At 40.9% G+C, this 21,869-nt stretch overlaps 1 long non-coding RNA gene and 1 pseudogene across 1 annotated transcript in view; both read left to right on the top strand.

The window, feature by feature from the left end:
• Positions 1-446: 446 nt before the first annotated feature.
• The window catches only part of LOC147030484 (uncharacterized), a 23,661-nt gene continuing 2,238 nt past the window's right edge, over positions 447-21,869 (top strand). Inside the window, exon 1 of the long non-coding RNA XR_015056388.1 lies at positions 447-894. This is a non-coding gene — a long non-coding RNA (uncharacterized LOC147030484). The remainder of the gene's footprint in view (positions 895-21,869) is intronic.
• Positions 10,233-13,016, top strand: LOC147030485 (uncharacterized; annotated as a pseudogene).

Genomic DNA, 21,869 nt, shown 5'->3' with positions numbered 1-21,869 from the left:
TTGAAAGTTTTTATATATATATATATATATATATATATATATATATTTTTTTTTTTTTTTTTTTTTTTTTTTGCATGTATGGGCGCACACTCTGTGTGTGTCTGTGTGTCTGCGACCGCTGTTTCTCAACAACCACTGGTCCGATCTAATTGAAACTTGCCATGCGGTTACCAAGCAGTTCCGAAGTTATGGCCATTTATTTACCAAACCAATGACGATACACGGTGCTATGACGTCACGTCACGAAAAATATTCTTTTTTTTTTTTCTTTTTTCCACGTATGGCCACGCATGTACGGGCACGCACCAGTTTATCTATAATTCTAGCAGTGTGTGTCTGTGTGTCTGCGACCGCTGTTTCTCGACAAACACTGGTCTGATCTCATTGAAACTTGCCATGTATATTGCTGGGGCCCTGTGGATGTGCCTTTTCAAGGTTTGATATAAATCGGACAAGTGGTTCCCAAGTTATGGCCATTTATTTACCAAACCAATGACAGGACACGGTGCTATGACGTCACGATTGACGTCACAATTTTTTTTTTTTTTGCATGTATCACAATTGACATCTTCTTCTTCTTCGTTTGATATGACGTCACAATTGACTGGGGACTTGAGTATGTGCCTTTTCAAGGTTTGATATCATTATTCATCCGTTTCAGCTGTTTCCTAAGTTATGGCCATTTATGATACGGTTGGTCCGATCTCATTGAAACAATGCCCCAATCCAGTCGTAGTTTACGAGAGCGAAGGAACGAAGCTGCGCATCGTGCACGTGCAATGGAATCTAACGAAGCACGAGCTGCTCGCTTGACACGCAACGTTACTCGCGTGACAAGGTGCTGTGCAGCTCAAACGGATGAAGAACGAACTGCTTGCTTGGCAGGCCACGCACGTAAGGGCATGAACGTGTGTGTGTGTGTGTGTGTGTGTGTGCGTGTGTGCGAGTGTGTGTGTGCGCGCGCGCGCGTGTGTGTGTGTGTGTGTGTGTGTGTGTGTGTGTGTGTGTGTGTGTGTGTGTGTGTGTGTGTGTGTGTGTGTGTGTGTGTGTGTGTGTGTGTGTGTTATAAAGGTATACCTATGTCTACGAGTGTGTGTATATATATATATATATATATATATATATATATATATATATATATATATATATATATATATATATATATATATATATATATATATATATATATATATATATATATATATATATATATATATATATATATATATATATATATATATATATATATATATTTATATATATATATATATATTTATATATATATATATATATATTTTTTTTTGTGTGTGTGTGTGTTTATACGTATGTATGTATGAATGTATGTATGTATATATATATATATATATATATATGTATGTATATGTATGTATGTATATATATATATATATATATATATATATATATATATATATATATATATATATATATATATATATATATATACATATGACCGGGTGGAGTGGCGTGCCCCTGTAATCCGGCTACTCGGAGGCTTAGGTTGGAGGATTGCGTGAGGACAGGGGCTCTGCACTGGGCCATGCTCTGAGAGGGTGTAGGGCAGCCTGGAATCATGGCGAAACACAATCCTTATGCCTGTGTCGCAAGAGGTGACCAGGGTTGTGTCAGGAAGGGCATCCAGCATAAAACATATGCCAAATCAGTATACAGATCATAACGGATATTCCGCTGTGGCGACCCCTAACGGGAGCAGCCGAAAGACGAACAACAACATATGTATGTATGTATGTATGTATGTATATATATATATATATATATATATATATATATATATATATATATATATATATATATATATATATATATATATATATATATATATATATATATATATATATATATATATCAAGTTACCAAAAACGGAAAAATAATTTAAATTTCAGAGTTGTTAAAAAGGTCCTTTTCAGGGAACAAGTAATGGGTGAGCAACTGCAGCTGTTCTGCAGCAGTGGAAGTAAATTAAGCCTTGAATGTTGATGCAAACAATTCCTACAGGTGTCCCAACTTTTGTTGATTCATTACAAACCCTTTTCTGTATAAAAGCAGTGTTGGAACAGACAGTGTTGCGACATCCTCTGAAGCATGATTTGGACAATATTGCACTGCAGGAAGTCATATATTGCTATCGTCATGGCGAGAAAAAGACAAATAACAAAGGAAGACAGGCAGACCATTATAACCCTTAAAAGTTTAAGTTTTTCCTTTTGAGAAATTGCAAAGAAGCCAAGGTGTTGGTGAGTACAGTTTTCTTCACCATCAAAAGGCACTTGGAAACTGGAGGAAGCTGACAGGAAGAGGTCTGACAGACCCAAAGCTACAACACAATCAGAAGACAAGTTACTGAGAGTCACAGCTTGCGTGATAGGCGGCTCACAGGTCAGCAGCTTCAAACACAGTTTAAAACTGGTCGAAGTAAGGAAGTCTCAGTTTCAACTGTAAAGAGAAGACTTCAAGCTGCAGGTTTGACAGGTCGAGTGGCAGTTAGAAAGCCATTGCTAAGATGGCAAAAATAAGAAAAAGAGGCTTGCCTGGGCCATGAAGCACTGTCTGAACTACTGAAAACTGGAAGAAGGTCTTGTGGACCAATGAATCCAAATTTGAAATCTTCATGTCATCACGCAGGATTTTTGTATACCATCGAGTGGGCGACAGGATGGTTCCTCAATGTGTAACACCAACTGTCAAACATGGAGGAGGAAGCGTGTTGATCTGGGGCTCTTTTGCTGGATCCAGAGTCGGCGACTTGCACAGAGTGACTGGCACCCTGCACTAAAAGGGCTGCCACAGCATTTTGCAGTGGCATGCAATACTCTCTGGTCTACACTTAGTTGGTCAAGGGTTCATCCAACAGCAAGACAACGACCCAAAACATACCTCCAGGCTATGTCAGAACTACCTAAGAAGAAAAAACAAGATGGTAGGCTTCAAATCATGGAATGGCTAGCACAGTCTCCAGACTTAAACCCCATCGAGCTGGTTTGGGATGAACTGGGCAGAAGGGTGAAAGGAAAGCAACTAACAAGTGCAGCATGTTTGTGGGATCTTCTGCAACAGTGCTGGGAAGAACTTTCCGAACAATATTTGATTTCCATTGCAGAAAGAATGCCACGAGTATGTTCGGTTGTTACATCTGCAAAGGTGGAGACTTTGATGAGTCAAAAATTTAGTTTAAATTTTGTTCAACAAAACGATTCCATGATTTATTTTTTCTCTGCAATTGTTTATTTGTTCTGTGCTTTAAATTCAGAGTATATTGAAACATTAAACTGCTTAAATTTCAGTCAAAACTGGAAAAATGGGGGTGTTCTTCAACTTTTGACCAGTTGTGTATATACATACAGTGGAAAATCGATATAACACTCACCGGTGGGGTCCAAAGCAACTAGGGCATTATACATGATACAGGGCTATACTGATGGTGAAAATATTTTATATTACATACAAACCAGAGCCAAAACATGTGGACATGTATGTCCGCCATCTTGGATTGTTGGGGTTGATGACGAAGCGGTCAAGGTATTTTCTTTTCTTTTTTTAAACAAGTAATAAACACAGGAATTGAATGCATATAGATTTTTTTTTATGTACAATCGAACATTACTCACAAAATAAAAAATACAAAATGTACATTATCACATAAATCGGTAAAATATTTTACGCTTTCTGAATCGCAAAACAGATACGGAATTTATATCTTGAAGAAATCGGTGATTTTGGTTGGTTTCATGGATGCTCTTGAGAGTGTTCGGGTGTCATCCAGAAGGATTTTAACCTGGTGTATCTTCAAACGAAGATTGGGGCATTCCTGCTCATCCAAGGACTCCAACCAACGAAGATCATAAAGGAAAGACTGTTCAGCTTTGGAGTGAAGAGCTGGGGGAGAGGTTCAACTGGTGCCTCTTCTTCTTCCGACTCCTCGAGGGGTTCCTCTTCCTCTCCAGTTGACAGCTGTTCTTCTCTGAGCAGTTCTTCAGCCAGGTCTCTATCTTCTTGATCAACCCAGGCCTGGAGAGCATCAAGAGCTGATGTGCCAGGGGTGAGGTTGAGGACCGTGATGGCAGACCTGCCCACCTCCTCCTTGGAGAACCCATTGAAGTCTTCTTCATTATCAGACTTGGGAGGACCTAGGCCTTTCCTCCATCAGTTAATGCTGGTGTCCTTGGTGACCTTCTCCCAGGCTGGCCCTGCAAACTCCATAGTCTTCTCAATGTCCATAGCCTTGAGGAAGACTGTCATCTCTTTCTGCTCCCTGGCCATAGCTTTGAATTACTGATCTTTGTAGAATATCTTGAAACAGTTGATGACCCCCTGGTCCAAAGGCTGGATCTTGCTGGTGGTGTTCTTGGGTATAAAGGAAGCGAAGATCTTCCCATACTTGGACTTTAAGATGTGTCCTGATGGATGAGATGGGGCATTGTCAATGAGGAGGATAGCTTACTCTTCTTGCTCAAGCTTTCTCAGGTGCATCCGCACAGCAGGGCAGAACCTCTGAAGAACCAATCCTTGAAACAAACTCCTGTCATCCAAGCCTTCCTGGTGTTGGTGTAAATGCAAGGAAGGAGGGATCTGTTGATATGGTGTAGACACCTGGGGTTTAAGAACTTCCCTATGACCAACAGGGTCATCTTCAGAGATCCTGACCTGTTGGCACAGAGAAGGAGGCTGACTTCGTCCTTTGGCTTCTTGTGTCCAGTCTTTCTTGATGGGTTGTCATCCAGGTCCATAGTTCTGTCTGGAGGGGTCTTGTAGTACAGACCAGTTTCATCTGCATTGGAAACCTGGTCGTCTGTGAAGTTGTTGTCTTTGATTAGTTCATTGAAGACAGAGAGGTAGTTCTTGGCAGATTCAAGGTCTGCAGACTTGGCCTCTTCATGTGGACCCCATGTCGATCCTGCCAGCATTGCAGCCACCCCCTGGTTAAGCTGTTGTCAGCATCTTCACCTCTCTCTTCCTTGTGAAGATCCTTGTTGATCTTGGCCTGACGAAGGAGGATGGTGCCTGAGATGGCGATGTCAAGCTCTCTGGACTTGCAGAATCAATTGAATAGTTCCTGGTCCAACTCCTGATCCCTCCCAAGCTTGACCTCTTCCTCTTCATCCCTTCATTGGAGTTGACAGTGACGATGAAGCTCTTGATGTTTTCTTCATCCTTCAACCATGCTCTTAGAGTTGAACCGGCGATGCCTGTATCCTTGCTGATGGTCGCTTGAGTTTCACCTTTCCATATCCGTTTAAATATGTGTAGCTTCTCCTCCATGGAATAACACTTCCGCTTTGGCATGGTGGCGCTAAACTGAACAGCGCAAACAAAACTAACAAATTTGAAGATTTCTCGGCTGGTAGGTGATGAAGATGTCGAAGAACTGGTAGAGGAGATGTAACGGGAGCTTAGATTTAAGTTGTTGACAACTCTTCCAAAAGGATGTGGGCGGTAGAGCACGCGAACATTAGTTAATCTTGTACAGTACAGTACTGTACTTACGTTATGTACTGTGTTGTGTGATGTTAGAAGGGAACATGAACGTGAGTTACAGGAGATACGGATGCTATGATGATTTGAATTGAATTGATTTGTTCATCTCGGCTTCGCCATTTATACAAGAAAGGTGCGAGAAGATGACAGCTCGTGAGTATTTTCACACAACATGTCAACTCAACACAGGGCGATGACAGCTTGAATTTTTTTTGCAACTTAGCACTATTTTGGACAAACTTTGTCTCTATTTTCTCACTTTTTTGCCTTTAAACATGAAATAGTACTATTTTTTGGGGATTCAAGGTGTATGAGTGTTGTATCAGTACAAGCGCTATAACGCTTAGCGTTATGTCGATTTTCCACTGTGTATATGTTTATATATATATATATATATATATATATATATATATATATATATATATATATATATATATATATATATATATATATATATATATATATATATATATTACGTGCCCGTAAAGAAAAAAAAAAAGAATAAATAAATATTCCAACCGAATAAATAAATATTTAAATATGAGCAAGAAACAACAACCACACAGGCCGTTTCTTTGCTCTCGTGTGCCCGTACGTGCGTGGCCCGGAAATTCGCATATCACAGTTACAAACATTCGCAATTTAGTTTTCATGGCCAATTATTCAATTAGCGCCAACGTATTTTACCTTTTCGCAATGTCGTCACAAGGAAAAACAAAAAGAGAAGAAAAGAGAGAGAAAAAATTACTTCCTGGTTCGGAACACACAGCACTCTGATGTTATCGAAATTTATGCACCGTCTAAAATGAAAACTATCATAACTTGGGGCATTGGGTTTATCAATAAATGCACATAAGAAAATGAGAAATTATTAGAATACACGAAGTCATCACTCTCCGGAAGCCCGTACGTTGTCACCCGTAATGGGGAACACGGCTGAGCTTCTCTTCCCCCATCGGCCACGCCCACGCAGCAATGTGTCTTGTAATTGGTTTGGTAAATAAATGGTCATTACTTGGGAACCACTTGTCTGATTAATATCAAACCTTGAAAAGGCACATTCTCAGGTCCCCAGCAATATATCTGGCACGTTTCAATTAGATCGGACCAGTGGTTGTCGAGAAACAACAGACACACAGACACACACACAGATAAAGACAGACACACACACACACAGATAAAGACAGACACACACACACAGATAAAGACAGACACACACACACAGATAAAGACAGACACACACACACAGATACAGACAGACACACACACAGATACAGACAGACACACACACAGATACAGACAGACACACACACAGATACAGACAGACACACACACAGATACAGACAGACACACACACAGATACAGACAGACACACACACAGATACAGACAGACACACACACAGATACAGACAGACACACACAGATACAGACAGACACACACACAGATACAGACAGACACACACACAGAGACAGACAGACACACACAGAGATACAGACAGACACACACACAGATACAGACAGACACACACACAGATACAGACAGACACACACACAGATACAGACAGACACACACACAGATACAGACAGACACACACACAGATACAGACAGACACACACACAGATACAGACAGACACACACACAGATACAGACAGACACACACACAGATACAGACAGACACACACACAGATACAGACAGACACACACACAGATACAGACAGACACACACACACACAGATACAGACAGACACACACACACACACAGATACAGACAGACACACACACACACACAGATAAAGACAGACACACACACACACACAGATAAAGACAGACACACACACACACACAGATAAAGACAGACACACACACAGATAAAGACAGAGACACACACACAGATACACACAGACACACACACAGATACAGACAGACACACACACAGATACAGACACACACACACACACACAGATAGACAGACACACACACACACAGATACAGACAGACACACACACACACACAGATACAGACAGACACACACACAGATACAGACAGACACACACACACACAGATACAGACAGACACACACACACACAGATACAGATACAGACAGACACACACACACACACAGATACAGACAGACACACACACACACAGATACAGACAGACACACACACACACACAGATACAGACAGACACACACACACACAGATACAGACAGACACACACACACACAGATACAGACAGACACACACACACACACACACAGATACAGACAGACACACACACACACACAGATACAGACAGACACACACACACACAGATACAGACAGACACACACACAGATACAGACAGACACACACACAGATACAGACAGACACACACACAGATACAGACAGACACACACACAGATACAGACAGACACACACACAGAGACAGTCAGGCACACACACAGGTACAGACAGACACACACACAGATACAGACAGACACACACACAGAGACAGACAGACACACACACAGATACAGACAGACACACACACAGATACAGACAGACACACACACAGATACAGACAGACACACACACAGATAGAGACAGACACACACACACACAGAAACAGACAGACACACACACACACACAGATACAGACAGACACACACACACACACAGATAAAGACAGACACACACACACACAGATACAGACAGACACACACACACACAGATGCAGACAGACACACACACACACAGATACAGACAGACACACACACACACAGATACAGGCAGACACACACACACACAGATACAGACAGACACACACACACAGATGCAGACAGACAGACACACACACAGAGATACAGACAGGCACACACACACACACAGATAGAGACAGACAGACACACACACACAGATACAGATACAGACAGACAGACACACACACACACACACAGATACAGACAGACAGACACACACACACACACACAGATACAGACAGACAGACACACACACACACACACAGATACAGACAGACAGACACACACACACACACAGATACAGACAGACAGACAGACACACACACACAGATACAGACAGACACACACACACAGATACAGACAGACAGACACACACACACACAGATACAGACAGACAGACACACACACACAGATACAGACAGACAGACACACACACACACACACAGATACAGACACACACACACACACACAGATACAGACACACACACACACACACACAGATACAGACACACACACACACACACACAGATACAGACACACACACACACACACACACACACACACACACACACACACACACAGATACAGACAGACACACACACACACACACAGATACAGACAGACAGACACACACACACACACACACACAGATACAGACAGACAGACACACACACAGATACAGACAGACAGACACACACACACAGATACAGACAGACAGACACACACACACAGATACAGACAGACAGACACACACACAGATACAGACAGACACACACACACACACAGATACAGACAGACAGACACACACACACAGATACAGACAGACAGACAGACACACACACACACACACACACAGATACAGACAGACAGACACAGACAGACACACAGATACAGACAGACACACACACACGCACACACACACACAGACACAGAGAGACAGACACACACACACACACAGATACAGACAGACACACACACACACACACACAGATACAGACACACACACACACACAGATACAGACACACACACACACACACACACAGATACAGACACACACACACACACAGATACAGACACACACACACACACACACACACACATTGCTGGAATTGTGTGTGTGTGTGTGTGTGTGTGTGTGTGTGTGTGTGTGTGTGTATATATATATACCGGGCGTAGTGGCGTGCGCCTGTAATCCGGCTACTCGGAGGCTTGGGTTAGAGGATCGCTTGAGGATGGGAGCTCTGCACTGGGCCGCGCTATGAGAGGGTGTCGGGCAGCCCAGAATCATTGTGAAACCCAATCCTTATCCCTGTGTCGTAAGAGGCGACCAGGGTTGCGTCAGGAAGGGCATCTGGCGTAAAACTTGTGCCAAATCGGTATGCGGATCATAACGGATGATCCGCTGTGGTGACCCCTAACGGGATCAGCCGAAAGATGAACAACATATATATGTATACATATATCATAGACTCCTATAGAGAAGGATTGGAACCTCACAATCTCGGGGTTTGTAACTTGAGTCTGAAGGATTAAGTTGAGTCGGGGGCTAAAATGACTTCGAGAAGGGCTATAGACACGATCTCGTGATCCTAAAAAGGGTTTTTGAGGACGGCGAGTTCAATAGTGTCATTTTCAACACCATCTGAGGTCATCTTCAAGGTCAAATTACTGAATTTTGGTATTTTTTGCCCGTTTTTGTGTCTAACTCATAAACGGTGAGAGATGGCTGATTGTAATAAGATGCAAGTGTGTAGAGCTGTCAAACTTTGATATTTATTGTCATATATCGTATTACATAAACATTATATGCATGTCACAACACTATGCCTATTACAACTATGTCTGTCTATCACGAGTTGGAGAGCTTTTCTTGCCTCCTTTGGCATCCCAAAGCTTTTTCTTTGTCACTTACATTGAGGACATGAGCTTTCAATAGAATGTTAGCTAAAGTAGTACATGCAGCATTACTACGAGCTAAAGGTGCATCCACAGAGGATAACAGCTTAGCAAAATGAAATCGGCAACGCATTTTAGTCTTGTCATACAAATTATAGGCATTATGTACAAAAAAGATGGTTGACATAGTCGGCACACTCAACCCACCTCTATTCAAATTATCTAGAAACTCAGATGACACCTCGTTACCATCTTCATCATCAATGATCTCCTCCATACTAGTGCTATCGCAATATTTATGAACAAGGTGTTTGGCCAAATCAACTACTTTATGCTTTAGGGCATGATCAGACCCCCAGAGATCCTGAGGAGAGGGAGAGATGGATATTGGCAATGCCAAATGAGAAAGAAAGCTTGAGGTGCTTAAAGGAGATATATATTTGTGAGACACATTTCAATTGTGATTGGGTGTCAGTTAGGGGTGGCAAACGACCCAAAGAACCACCATTAATATTTCCTGGAGTACCGAAAGCAGCTTTGAAGCAGGTGACCTCAGCTCCACACCCAACATCATCTTCTGCGTCAGAATCAAGAGCTAAGAAGATGCAGGCAGCTGATGAGGCTGCAGATAATATCCAAGATTTCGACCACTTCTGTGCTAAAATCAGCTCCTATTTTCCTGGCTTTAACATCATAAAAGACTAGGAAAACGTTTACCTATCAAGAACTGATGCTACTGGACAAACTGTCAAGCAGTTCTTTCATTTCCAACAAGTTCACTCACCTTTTGGATTTCTATTCTTGAATAGAGTTGAGAAAGATGGCATTGAGGTGCCCAAATGACTTTTTCCTTTGCAGAAGAACAGCCTGCTCTCAGTGGTCCCAGATTAGATCCATAACTGACCAGGTAAACATCTATGAATGCACAAGCAAGGAAATTCTTCAGCTTGTCATAAGCCAGTTCTGTTGGATGACTGAGGCACACGAGCTTCCTCATTTCACCTTCCTTCTGTCGCAGCTGCATCTTGTGTTCAAACCTTTTGATCGTTGCCGATTTGATACTGATACTATGATTTTCGCAATGCAGCTTCACAACATATCACCCAGTGCATACAAAATGATTCGTCGATCCGGCTTAAACATTCTACCATGAACAAAAAAGGTAAAACGGATGCTTGTTTGGAGTCAGCAGGACTCCAATCTCAAAACCATGTTCGACAAGCTTAAACCACAGCAGCCTTTGGTCAATTTAATGTTTGACGAGTTAAAGCTGGTCGAGACATTGTGATTTTCTGGAGGGCATATTGTCAGATATGCTCAAAATGCAGCAGTGGGTGGTGAACACGTAATGCTTGCTTCACATGCTATGGTTGTTGAAGTTGCCTGCCATTTCGGTGGTCCACGCTATATTCTACGCATTTTGCCCTGCAAAAAAAACTAACTGCCGATCAGCTGACTCTTTATCAAAGCTGCATCAGCTGTAGTTGGTGCTGGCGGTACTGTGATTTCTTTGATATGTGACAATTGCAATACCGACCGCAGTGTTTATTCAAAACTTGGAGGACCGGGAAGTTGCCAAGTGCTGTCAATTCAAGAGCAATCTATGTTCTTAGTGTACGACTATGTGCACGTCTTCAAAAATGTTCGCAACAACTGGATTACTGTTGATGGCAAGACGCTCTCATTTGTCGTAGATGGTAACGAGTGCAAAGCTTACTGGAGTGATATTCAAAAGGTTTATGAGATCGACCGGGCTACTCCTATTCGCTTAATCAAGCTGACGCACACCGCTGTTTTTCCCAAGCCCCTTCAATGCCAGAATGTATCATTGGTATGCCCAGTGTTCAATGACAAGACTGTCTCTGCTTAAAAGACTTTCAAGGATTCACTGGGCATCAGCGAAGGCACAATCATCCTCACCCAGATAATGATTGAGTGGTTCAAGATGATGAACATGAAAGACCGTTTCTCAGCTATCCATCTGCGCGACAAATCCAGACAGCCTTGGAGAGCGGACTGTACAAGTTTCATTTGGCTGGAGCAGGCCTGCCAAATTATATTTACCTGCGCATGGTAAGGACGTGGTGGTCGTAAGCTGAAGCCAACTCAGCAGACTGCTGAAGCCTTCACTGTGTCCACACGTAATAATGTGGATGCTGCCAAATTGCTTCTGGCAGAGAAAGAGTTTGACTACGTTCTTCCTGCTATATTTGCAGATGAAGCCTTGGAATTTTTTTTTCGGCCAAGCCAGGCAAAGGAGCGGTGGAAACTTCTACATTAACGGAGTTGACATTATGACTGCAGCGAAAATTGTAAATTTGCAAACACTCATTCAGTATGACGTTGTGCCCGAATCCAGTTTTCGTGTGATTGATTGCGACAAGAACTGTACAACTTCCATAAATCCAGATGAGCAAAGTGAACTCATTGACGAGATTACTCCTCAAGACACTCAGGATCTCTTGGGGTCTGACTATGCCCTTAAGCATAACGTAGTTTATTTGGCCGGGCACCTTGTTCATAAATATGGCGATAGCACTAGTATGGAGGAGATCATTGATGATGAAGATGGTAACGAGGTGTCATCTGAGTTTCTAGATAATTTGAATAGAGGTGGATTGAGTGTGCTGACTATGTTTCCCATCTTTTTTGTACATAATGCCTATAATTTGTATGACAAGACTAAAATGTGTTGCTGATTTCATTTTGCTGAGCTGTTATCCTCTGTAGATGCACCTTTAGCTAGTAGTAATGCTGCATGTACTACTTTAGCTAACATTCTATTGAAAGCTCATGTCCTCAATGTAAGTGACAAAGAAAAAGCTTTGGAATGCCAAAGGAGGCAAGAAAAGCTCTCCAACTCGTGATAGACATAGACATAGTTATAGGCATAGTTTTGTGACATGCATATAATGTTTGTCATATGATATACGACAATACATATCAAAGTTTAACAGTTCTACACACTTCCATCTTATTACAATCAGCCATGTCTCACCGTTTGAGTTGGACACAAAAACAGGCAAAAAATACCAAAATTCAGTAATTTTACATTGAAATATGACCTTTTGACCTTGAAGATTACCTCAGGTGGTGTTGAAAATGACACTATTGAACTCGCCGTCCTCAAAAACCCCTAGATGGATCCCGAGATCGTGTCTCTAGCCCTTCTCAAAGTCATTTTAGCCCCCGACTCAAGTTAATCCTTCAGACTCAAGTTACAAACCCCGAGCATGGGAGGTTCCAGTCCTTTTCTATAGGAGTCTATGATATACATGTGTATATATATATATATATATATATATATATATATATATATATATATATATATATATATATATATATATATATATATATATATATATATACACACACACACACACACATATCACAAGGGGAAAACCAGAGATGTCACTTTTTATAAATTTCAGGGTTATTGCACTTGCAAATAGTTGGCAACATTAGGTTTCCTCTCACAATATTACTTTAACAAATAACCAGGGTGTCACATAATTTATATGGTATAAAGTTTAGCCGTGCAATGAAAAAACAAGTGTTGTCAAAGCTGAACAAGTAGAAACTCAGAGTTGTCAGTACTTTACTACTGGTTATCTCCCTTTCATTCATGTTAACTGTTCCACCGTAATATTCAGAGTTGAGAAACTAAAAAATGAAAGGTTGTAAAACTTTCACAGCATAAACTCTGAGCACTACAATTGCCTATTTGGTTATTTCATGGATCTATTATTTTTGATCACAGGTTTTGTGTTCTGCAAAGTATTGAAATTAAAGTTTTCACTCAGATCAGATTGGCTTTCTGCATCATTCATGTTAACTGTTTCATCATAATATTCAGAGTTGAGAAACTAAGTTGTAAAAGTATCACAGCATAAACTCTGAGCACGACAATGGCCTATTTGGTTATATCATGGGCTCCGTAGTTGGTGCATATCGTGGTTCAAGCCTGGTCAAACCTTCATTGTGACTTTTATGGGACCCACGCCGTGGCTTAATGGTTAGAGCGTCTGAGTACCCATCCTCATTCGATGTCCCCACCGCCCAATCAACCTGCTTAGGTATATGAGGGAGTCACATGAGGTGACTTCGGCTGTCGCAGGGGTGGTTTGTCCTTGGTTTTCTCCTGGTTTTTCATTATATTAAGTAGTACGGAGTAAGAAATGGAGAATCCGTCGTCATATAAGCGAAATACCCTTGAGTATGGCGTTGAACACCAATCAAACAAATAACAATGACCGTTTAATGTTGAAAAAAATAATCTGTGATCACTAAAGTCATGTAATTTATTGTAATAACCAACAAGCATGAATTTGCTGCACATCCTGGGTTAAAATTGCATCGCAATTATGAAACAAGGGAATAACCAGTGATGTCAGTTTGCAACATTGATTCGTTCTTTGCTCTTAAATTAAATAACAGAAGCTTGGCAAATGCGACATGCTTAATTTGATCGGCCAATGATCACTCTTGCTTTTTCCTGGAAAAGAAATCTATATGACAGTTATAAAACAGTCCACCAAAGTCTTGTTACTTTGTTTTTCAGTTTCTTCAAAATTGACTTATCCTGACATCTCTGGTTTTCCACTTGTCTTCATATATATATATATATATATATATATATATATATATATATATATATATATATATATATATATATATATATATATATATATATATATATATATATATATATATATATATATACTATATAAATGGCAGTCCTTCTCTCTGTTTGTCTGTCTGTCTTTGTTTGTAACCAATATGCTCCTAGACCAGTGAACCAATCTTGATGAAACTTTACACACACATAGACCTAACATTCAGCTCCAGGATGCGCTAAGTGGCTTTCCATAAAAATGAAAAAAAAAAATATATATATATATATATATATATATATATATATATATATATATATATATATATATATATATATATATATATATATATATATATATATAAAAAAACAATTAAATTTCCATTTAAAAAAAAATGGGTTTTGAATCGTGCACCGGCGTATTAATCGTAACAAAAGGCTTCATGGTTAAAAACGCTCGGGTTTTTTGAAATACAAAGTGTTCATATTCATTGGCTTTTTTAACAAACACATTCTCCGACTGTTATTTGAATTCTTGAATTGCACTTGCATGGCAACAGTTAACTGCTGATAGATCTGCTCATGAAAGAGCCAGGCAAGCTGAGTTAGCTGCAGAGAGACAGAGAGTCAGAGACATGTCTTACTGCTGATATAATATCTGCTCATGAACGAGCCAGGCAAGCAGAGTCGGTTGCAGAGAGAGAGCGTCGCCTAACTGCAAATAGAGCGTCACACCGACGGGCGAGAGAAGCACAAAACTCATGTTCCAGCTGCCTCGGTCTGGGTTTTGGCAGGACATCAAGGACAGTTGCCACTGCTGCGAGAAACATTGAGTGGTTCAAGGCTGCCTTCAACTATGACCTCTTTGAGGATTACGGCAGCATGAAGCCTTCCTTCTATAAATCTGAGGAATAAAAGAAGCTTTCCTAATTTTCTCCATACAACTAATGCCTCAGTCTAACTAGCGTGAGGAAAATAGGGCAAATTTCCCAGGTATTACCATGTACTTCAGCTAATATATATATATATATATATATATATATATATATATATATATATATATATATATATATATATATATATATATATATATATATATATATATATATATACATACACACACACATATCTGAGATCGTAGAGTACAGAAAGAAAGTGTAGTCTGAGTTTTGCTGGAAAACTATAGATGGTCGAAAGGTCTAATGGTTACCGTCCAATAGTTGTTCGGCCTAAAGTGTCTTTGAGGTGAAAGGAGTCTTATGGGGTTTTCAAGGGTCTTAGGTGCCTTGTGGGACTTTGGAGGTCTTTAGGGTTTTTGAGTTATTGAGGGGTCTTAAGGGTCTGTGAGGTCTTATGGGTTTTAGGGGTATTTGGGGTTTTCAGGGTTTTAGGGGTCTTAAAGGATCTTAGAGGTCTTGAGGATCTTTGAGGTATGAAAGGGTCTTCAAGGTCTTTAAAAATCTTGGGGTTATAAAGGGTCTTTAGGGTGAAAATGGATCTTTGGGGATCTGAGGGGTCTTCATGGTCTTTGGGGTCTTAAATGGTCAAGGGTCTTGCAGGTTTTTGAGGTGTTAAAGTGTCTTCAAAATTTTAAAGGTCTTTAACGTCTTAGGGGTCAACATATACTGAGGGGTGAGACTGCTCTCAGTTGCTGGCAAGGTCTTTGCTTGGACAATACTTGATAGGGTTAAGCTTGAGCGCCAGCGAACAGAGCATTCGGGCGTTACAACAGTGTTTAACGATTGACCGTGTCGTTACCAAACACAGTAGGTAGTTTCACCAGGGGCTGCTCACAGCCAATGTTGATCTCCACAAAACATTTGATTCAGTGAATTGGGATGCTCTCTGGAGGATTCTCAGTCTTCGTGGGGTGCCACGATGATCAATCTGATTTCTGAACTCTACTCTAATACTGAGAGTGTTGTAAAGGCCCGGTCACACCTTGACGTTTTAGCCAACGTATGCCGATTTTTGAATTTTTTTTCTAAAACGCTGGCACACGTTGAATACGTTATGGGTAAGTTTTGATAACATTGAGAGCACGCTGAAAAACACTGCCATACGTCATTGTACGTTGGCTTTAAACGTTGTACTTTTTGATTGTCCTCAAATTTTTTCATGCTTGAAATTTCACGACGTATGCCGGCGTATGACTCACACGTTCCGCTACGCTGGCCACAAGTTGTATGCACGGTCTGCGATCGTTGACAGATGTCAACACATGCTACTTGTAAGTTAATCATAAGTTGAGACACGCCGAGGTAATGTTTAGCGTACCCGAAACTTATTTCTAACCTATGATTAACGTGTTGTTGGCACGTTACGCGATCGTTGCCACACATCGACAGACGTTACTTTTAAGTTACTCATAGGCTGAAAGACGTCGGTATAATGGATCGTCCTTGCGTCAGCGTCCACGGCCACGGCCAGGACACTTATTTGCAGCATTCTTCAAACTTTTCTTCGGCATGACGAGGATGTTCACACTTCGATGTCTAGCTTGGCTATGATTCCAATTGTCCATCGGCAGCGTCTATTTAAAATAGTCGAGTTTGAGCGTTTTAACACGTTCAGAAGAAACGCTTCAAATTTCAAAACCCCAGCGTCAAAAACAAAGGCGAGTGACAGCAATTTAAATCGTTCATTGTAAACAATGAAAATAGCTGAGTGGTACCGTTTAAAAGTCGTTGAGTGTAAAAAAAATCCTATTGTTGAGCGCAAGCGTCTACTTTAAATAGTGGAGATGCAGCCATTTAAATCGTTGAGTTTATCATTTAAATCGTTAAACGCAAGGACGATCCATCATAACCCACACCCTCCCCCTCACACTCACCTACTACTGCCAACATGAACAAACTACTACTAATACTAATACTGATACTGATACTGTTACTGCTGACATGGACATCGACTCAAAAAGGACTCGAAAACACTGTTGGGTTCCCCTTTTATGAGCAGCATTTTTATATACCAATTCCCAAAACCGCTGGGAACACGTCTTTATATGGCAGTTGTAAGCTGGAAACACGTTAATTTTTTTTTTTTTGTCGACCGGAAGACGTCATTGGAATACGTCTACATACGTCGATGTGTGTTGGGACTACGTAAAGAATTGGTTCAAAGCATGTCAAACATAAGTTAGAAATAAGTTTTGCGTAAAAAAGACATTACCGCGACGTGTTTCGACTTATGAGTAGCTTATAAGTAGCCTTTGTGGACGTGTGTAAGCGTCCACATATCGTGTGTAAAACTTATCCCCATCGCATGTGGAACGTGTGTCATATGCCGAGTACGTCGTAAAATTTTGAACATGTTTAAAATTTCTTGACGTACTCTACTTACTACGACGTATGATAGCGTACTTTAGCGTTGTACTCACGTATACCAAACTTACTCATTCCGTATTTGACGTGCCCCAACGTTTTAGACACATTTTTCTTAGGTCGGCATACGCTGGCAAGATCGCCAAGGTGTGACCGCGATGTTGACACTTCCATTTCTACGGCAGTTATGATTCGAATCGTTGTGCGTCAGCCTTTTAATAGGCTACGTCACGACATCGTCGGCGATGCGTGCAACGCGCTATGCCTAAGTTAGACTATCGTTGGGCATCGGTTGTGTAGGCTGACAACAGGTTCAGCATTCGTTGGTATAAGTTATCTATAACACAACGAAACGTTCTGTGTCCGTTACCAATGCGTTATACATAAGACCAAGTCGCTATGAATACATCCGAATCTTTAAAAAAAAAAAAACATCAAAAGTTCAACGTAAGCCAGCGTTTTAGATACATTTTAATACGTTGCCATCGCTGGCTAAAACGTCAAGGTGTGACCGGGCCTTTAGGTGTGTTGGTTCCATCTCAGACTTATTTCCAATTGGTACTAGAGTGTGACTGGCCCCCACACTTTACAGTGTTTGTATGGACTGGATTCTGGGGAGGATGTTGGAGAGATCAAGCTGCGGTCCATCATTTTGGAATGTCAAGACATCTGACCTTGAATTTACAGGTCATGCCATCATCTTTCTGGAGATGCTGGATATCCTTATGTGCTGATTGAGGAGTCGGAGCCATTGGAATTACGGGTTTCCTGGGTCAAAACAAAGATCCAAGCTTTCAATGACATCTTGGATGTTGCTATCTTGTCTGCATCTGATTGTGCTGAGGATATTGAGGTCAATATACTAGAAGATTGTGGTGAGGATATTGAGGCCAGAGGTCAATAGACGTTTGGGTCGGGCATGGGGAGTCATGGATGTACTGGATCATGGGGTGTGGCATTGTCGGTACCTATGTAGAAGGATGAAATTCTGATTTTTTTTTTTTTAAGTCCTTTGTCCTTTCAGTCTTACTCAACAAATGTGGGACTTGAACTCTTGGGATCTGAGACTGAGACTTAACTCCTTTAATACCAGGTCACTTCAGATAATCCTTGGCTATTGCTCGTTTGACTTTGTGGCTAACGAGCGGTTGCTGGAGAGACTCAGATGAGATTTGTTTACTGTACAATCATTGATTGGAGCATCCACCAAAGAGGCTTGTTTTCCTGATGCTGATCCTGCTCACCAGATTCTCTCAGTGAGGGAGCCTCTTGGGTGGAGGAGGTCAATGAGCCAACCATGTGTCTTGTGTTTGCAGCAGGTTGATCGGCATCTCAAGGAGATGGAGATGGGCCAGGCATCTGCCTGGGGGTTGGCTTGATTGAGACATCTGGAGAACCAGTGGAAAGTAGATGCAGTGATGGGCTTCTCCAGCTCATGCTACCATACCTGACTTGTCCTGACCTGGTGCAAGTTGTTTTAAATCATCCATGTGCAGTCGTAGATCACCTTTGTTTCTTTGGATATTCTTTTATTGGATGTGAGGGTGTATCCATGTCCTTGCTCATTGATGAGGTTCTTTGGTGGATCCAGAACAAGGCAAAACAGGAGTGGGGAAATGCTGTCTCCTTGGAAGATCCTGCATTAGGTGGTGGTACATCATTTCTGTGATGATTCCTGTTAAAAGTTTGTGTTGTTTGAAGACAGGTTATTGGCTGAGATTTGTGAAGAGTTGGGTTTCTTCAGATTTTGGGATGAGGAAGGTGTGAACTTATGAGACATTCATCCATTTCTTGATCCCCTTGGATAAATTCATTGAATGCTCCAGCGTTGAGAATGCAGAGAGCATCAAATTGCTTTAGCCAGAAGTTTGGGATCCCACTTGTGCCAGGGCTTTTGAAGTTTGTCACTATGGCAAGTTGTTGTCTTGTTTTCTGCATCAATGATGAGCTCACCTGGACTTTAGTCAGGTGAATTTATGTGATCGAGCAGTGTGAGTGAGTCAGTCAGTCAGTGAACACTTCACTCATTGGCGTTGAACCAAAGAAAGTATTTTGATCAAACTTGGCCACAAACTTCATAACTGATGCCGAACAAAGGTATATTGACTGCATCAAAATGTGTGCTCATGAAGGGTGTTTCAAGGGAGGGGTAGTTTGACCCCCCCAAAATAGGTATTTGTTCTCTTCTCTTAAACTATGCACACGATTTTGATTGAACTTGACCACAAATTTCATCACCCGTGATATACTCAAATTTGTCATGGCATAAAAAGTCAGGGTCGAAGGGAGTCTGCTGGGGGTTTGAGACACGCAAAATAGCTATTTGCTCTCCTCTGAAACTACACATACCATTTCAATTATATTTGATCACAACCTTCATCACCCAAACTTCTGAAACCACATGTTCCAAAGTTTTGATGGCATTAAAAAAAAATCAGTGTTTAAGGGGGTTTGAATGACTTGCTACTCGTCCAGGTGAGCTTCACGATGCACAGTCCTATTTTACTGGGGGCATTTCCTCGAGATGTTGCTTCTTCTCTTCCAGATTTCAGATCTCTTCTCCTCCTTATTGTTATTTTCGATCTTCATAAATTCCTTCAGAGAATAGTTCCAGTTCATCTTTTTCAGGAGGGAATGACACAGTTTGCTTCTGTTCCACTAATTCATGGTAGAATCTTTTGGGGTTATTTTCATACATCTGGCCTTGTTTTTTCGACTGTGAGCCTCATCGTAGTTTTTTTTTTTGTTTGTTTTCAGTAACTATTAACTACTGGTTTACCGTTGCATTAACACCACCATTGATTGTTGTGTGCATCAAAGCCTGGAAGCCGATTTTTGATTTTCAAAAATATATATATAAAAATATTTTTCGGATTTTTTTTCAAAACTTTCAAAGTTCCGTTGATAGGCAACGGTGGCATCCATAGCAATGGTGCTCAAAAGCAGACAACTAGATCCTGGTATGGACCGACCTGTCAAGTTTCATCAAAATCGGTTGACTCCTCTGGCCTTCAGAGCTGTCCATTACATACAAACAAACATACAAGGCGGTAGGTGACATGGGTGGTCACTACATAATTGCAGACTAGTCATACAGTTTTTGATGGATTGGGCTGAAATCTTTTGACAAAGAGGTTGATTATAGTGCGTATTAAAGCCTGGAAGCTGATTTTTGATTAAAAAAAAAATTCAAAGTCCCGTTGCTCGGCAACGGTGGTGTCCATAGCAACGGTACTCAAAAGCATAGAACAAGATCCTGGTATGAACCTACCTGTCAAGTTTCATCAAAATCTGTGGACTCCTCTGGCCTCCAGAGCTGTCCATTACAAACAAACATGCAAACATACAGACAGATGGAAAAAGTGAAAAAAAGGGTACTCCAGCGACAATCCAACAAACATACAGACATATGGAAAAACTGAGAATAAGGGTAGTCGAGCAGCGACCACCCAATAATTATGACATTATGGGTCATGTGGTGTGGCAGCCATGTTGGAAAAACGGGAAAAAAAAAAACTTTGGACCTCTGAAACCACACCAAGGATAAAATTGAAACTTGGCAGATGGCAAGTACTCCTCATGGGGAATGTGATTTTTTTTTTATGACATAATGGCATATGTAGAAAGCCACATCTGATCAGTATGAAAATTTTTGAGGGTCATCTCCGGATAAAATGTTCCACAAAAAAAAAATTGATGACATCATCAGTCACGTGATTCAGCAGCTATATTATTGGGAAAAAAAAAATAAACCTTCAAAAATATTCACTGAAGTGACTGAACAG

This window comes from Eptatretus burgeri, chromosome 3, assembly GCF_056783735.1.
Source record: "Eptatretus burgeri isolate ZD-2024b chromosome 3, Ebu_testis_v1, whole genome shotgun sequence".
Lineage (NCBI taxonomy): Eukaryota > Metazoa > Chordata > Myxini > Myxiniformes > Myxinidae > Eptatretus > Eptatretus burgeri.
This window is presented reverse-complemented; position numbering and strand designations above follow the sequence as displayed.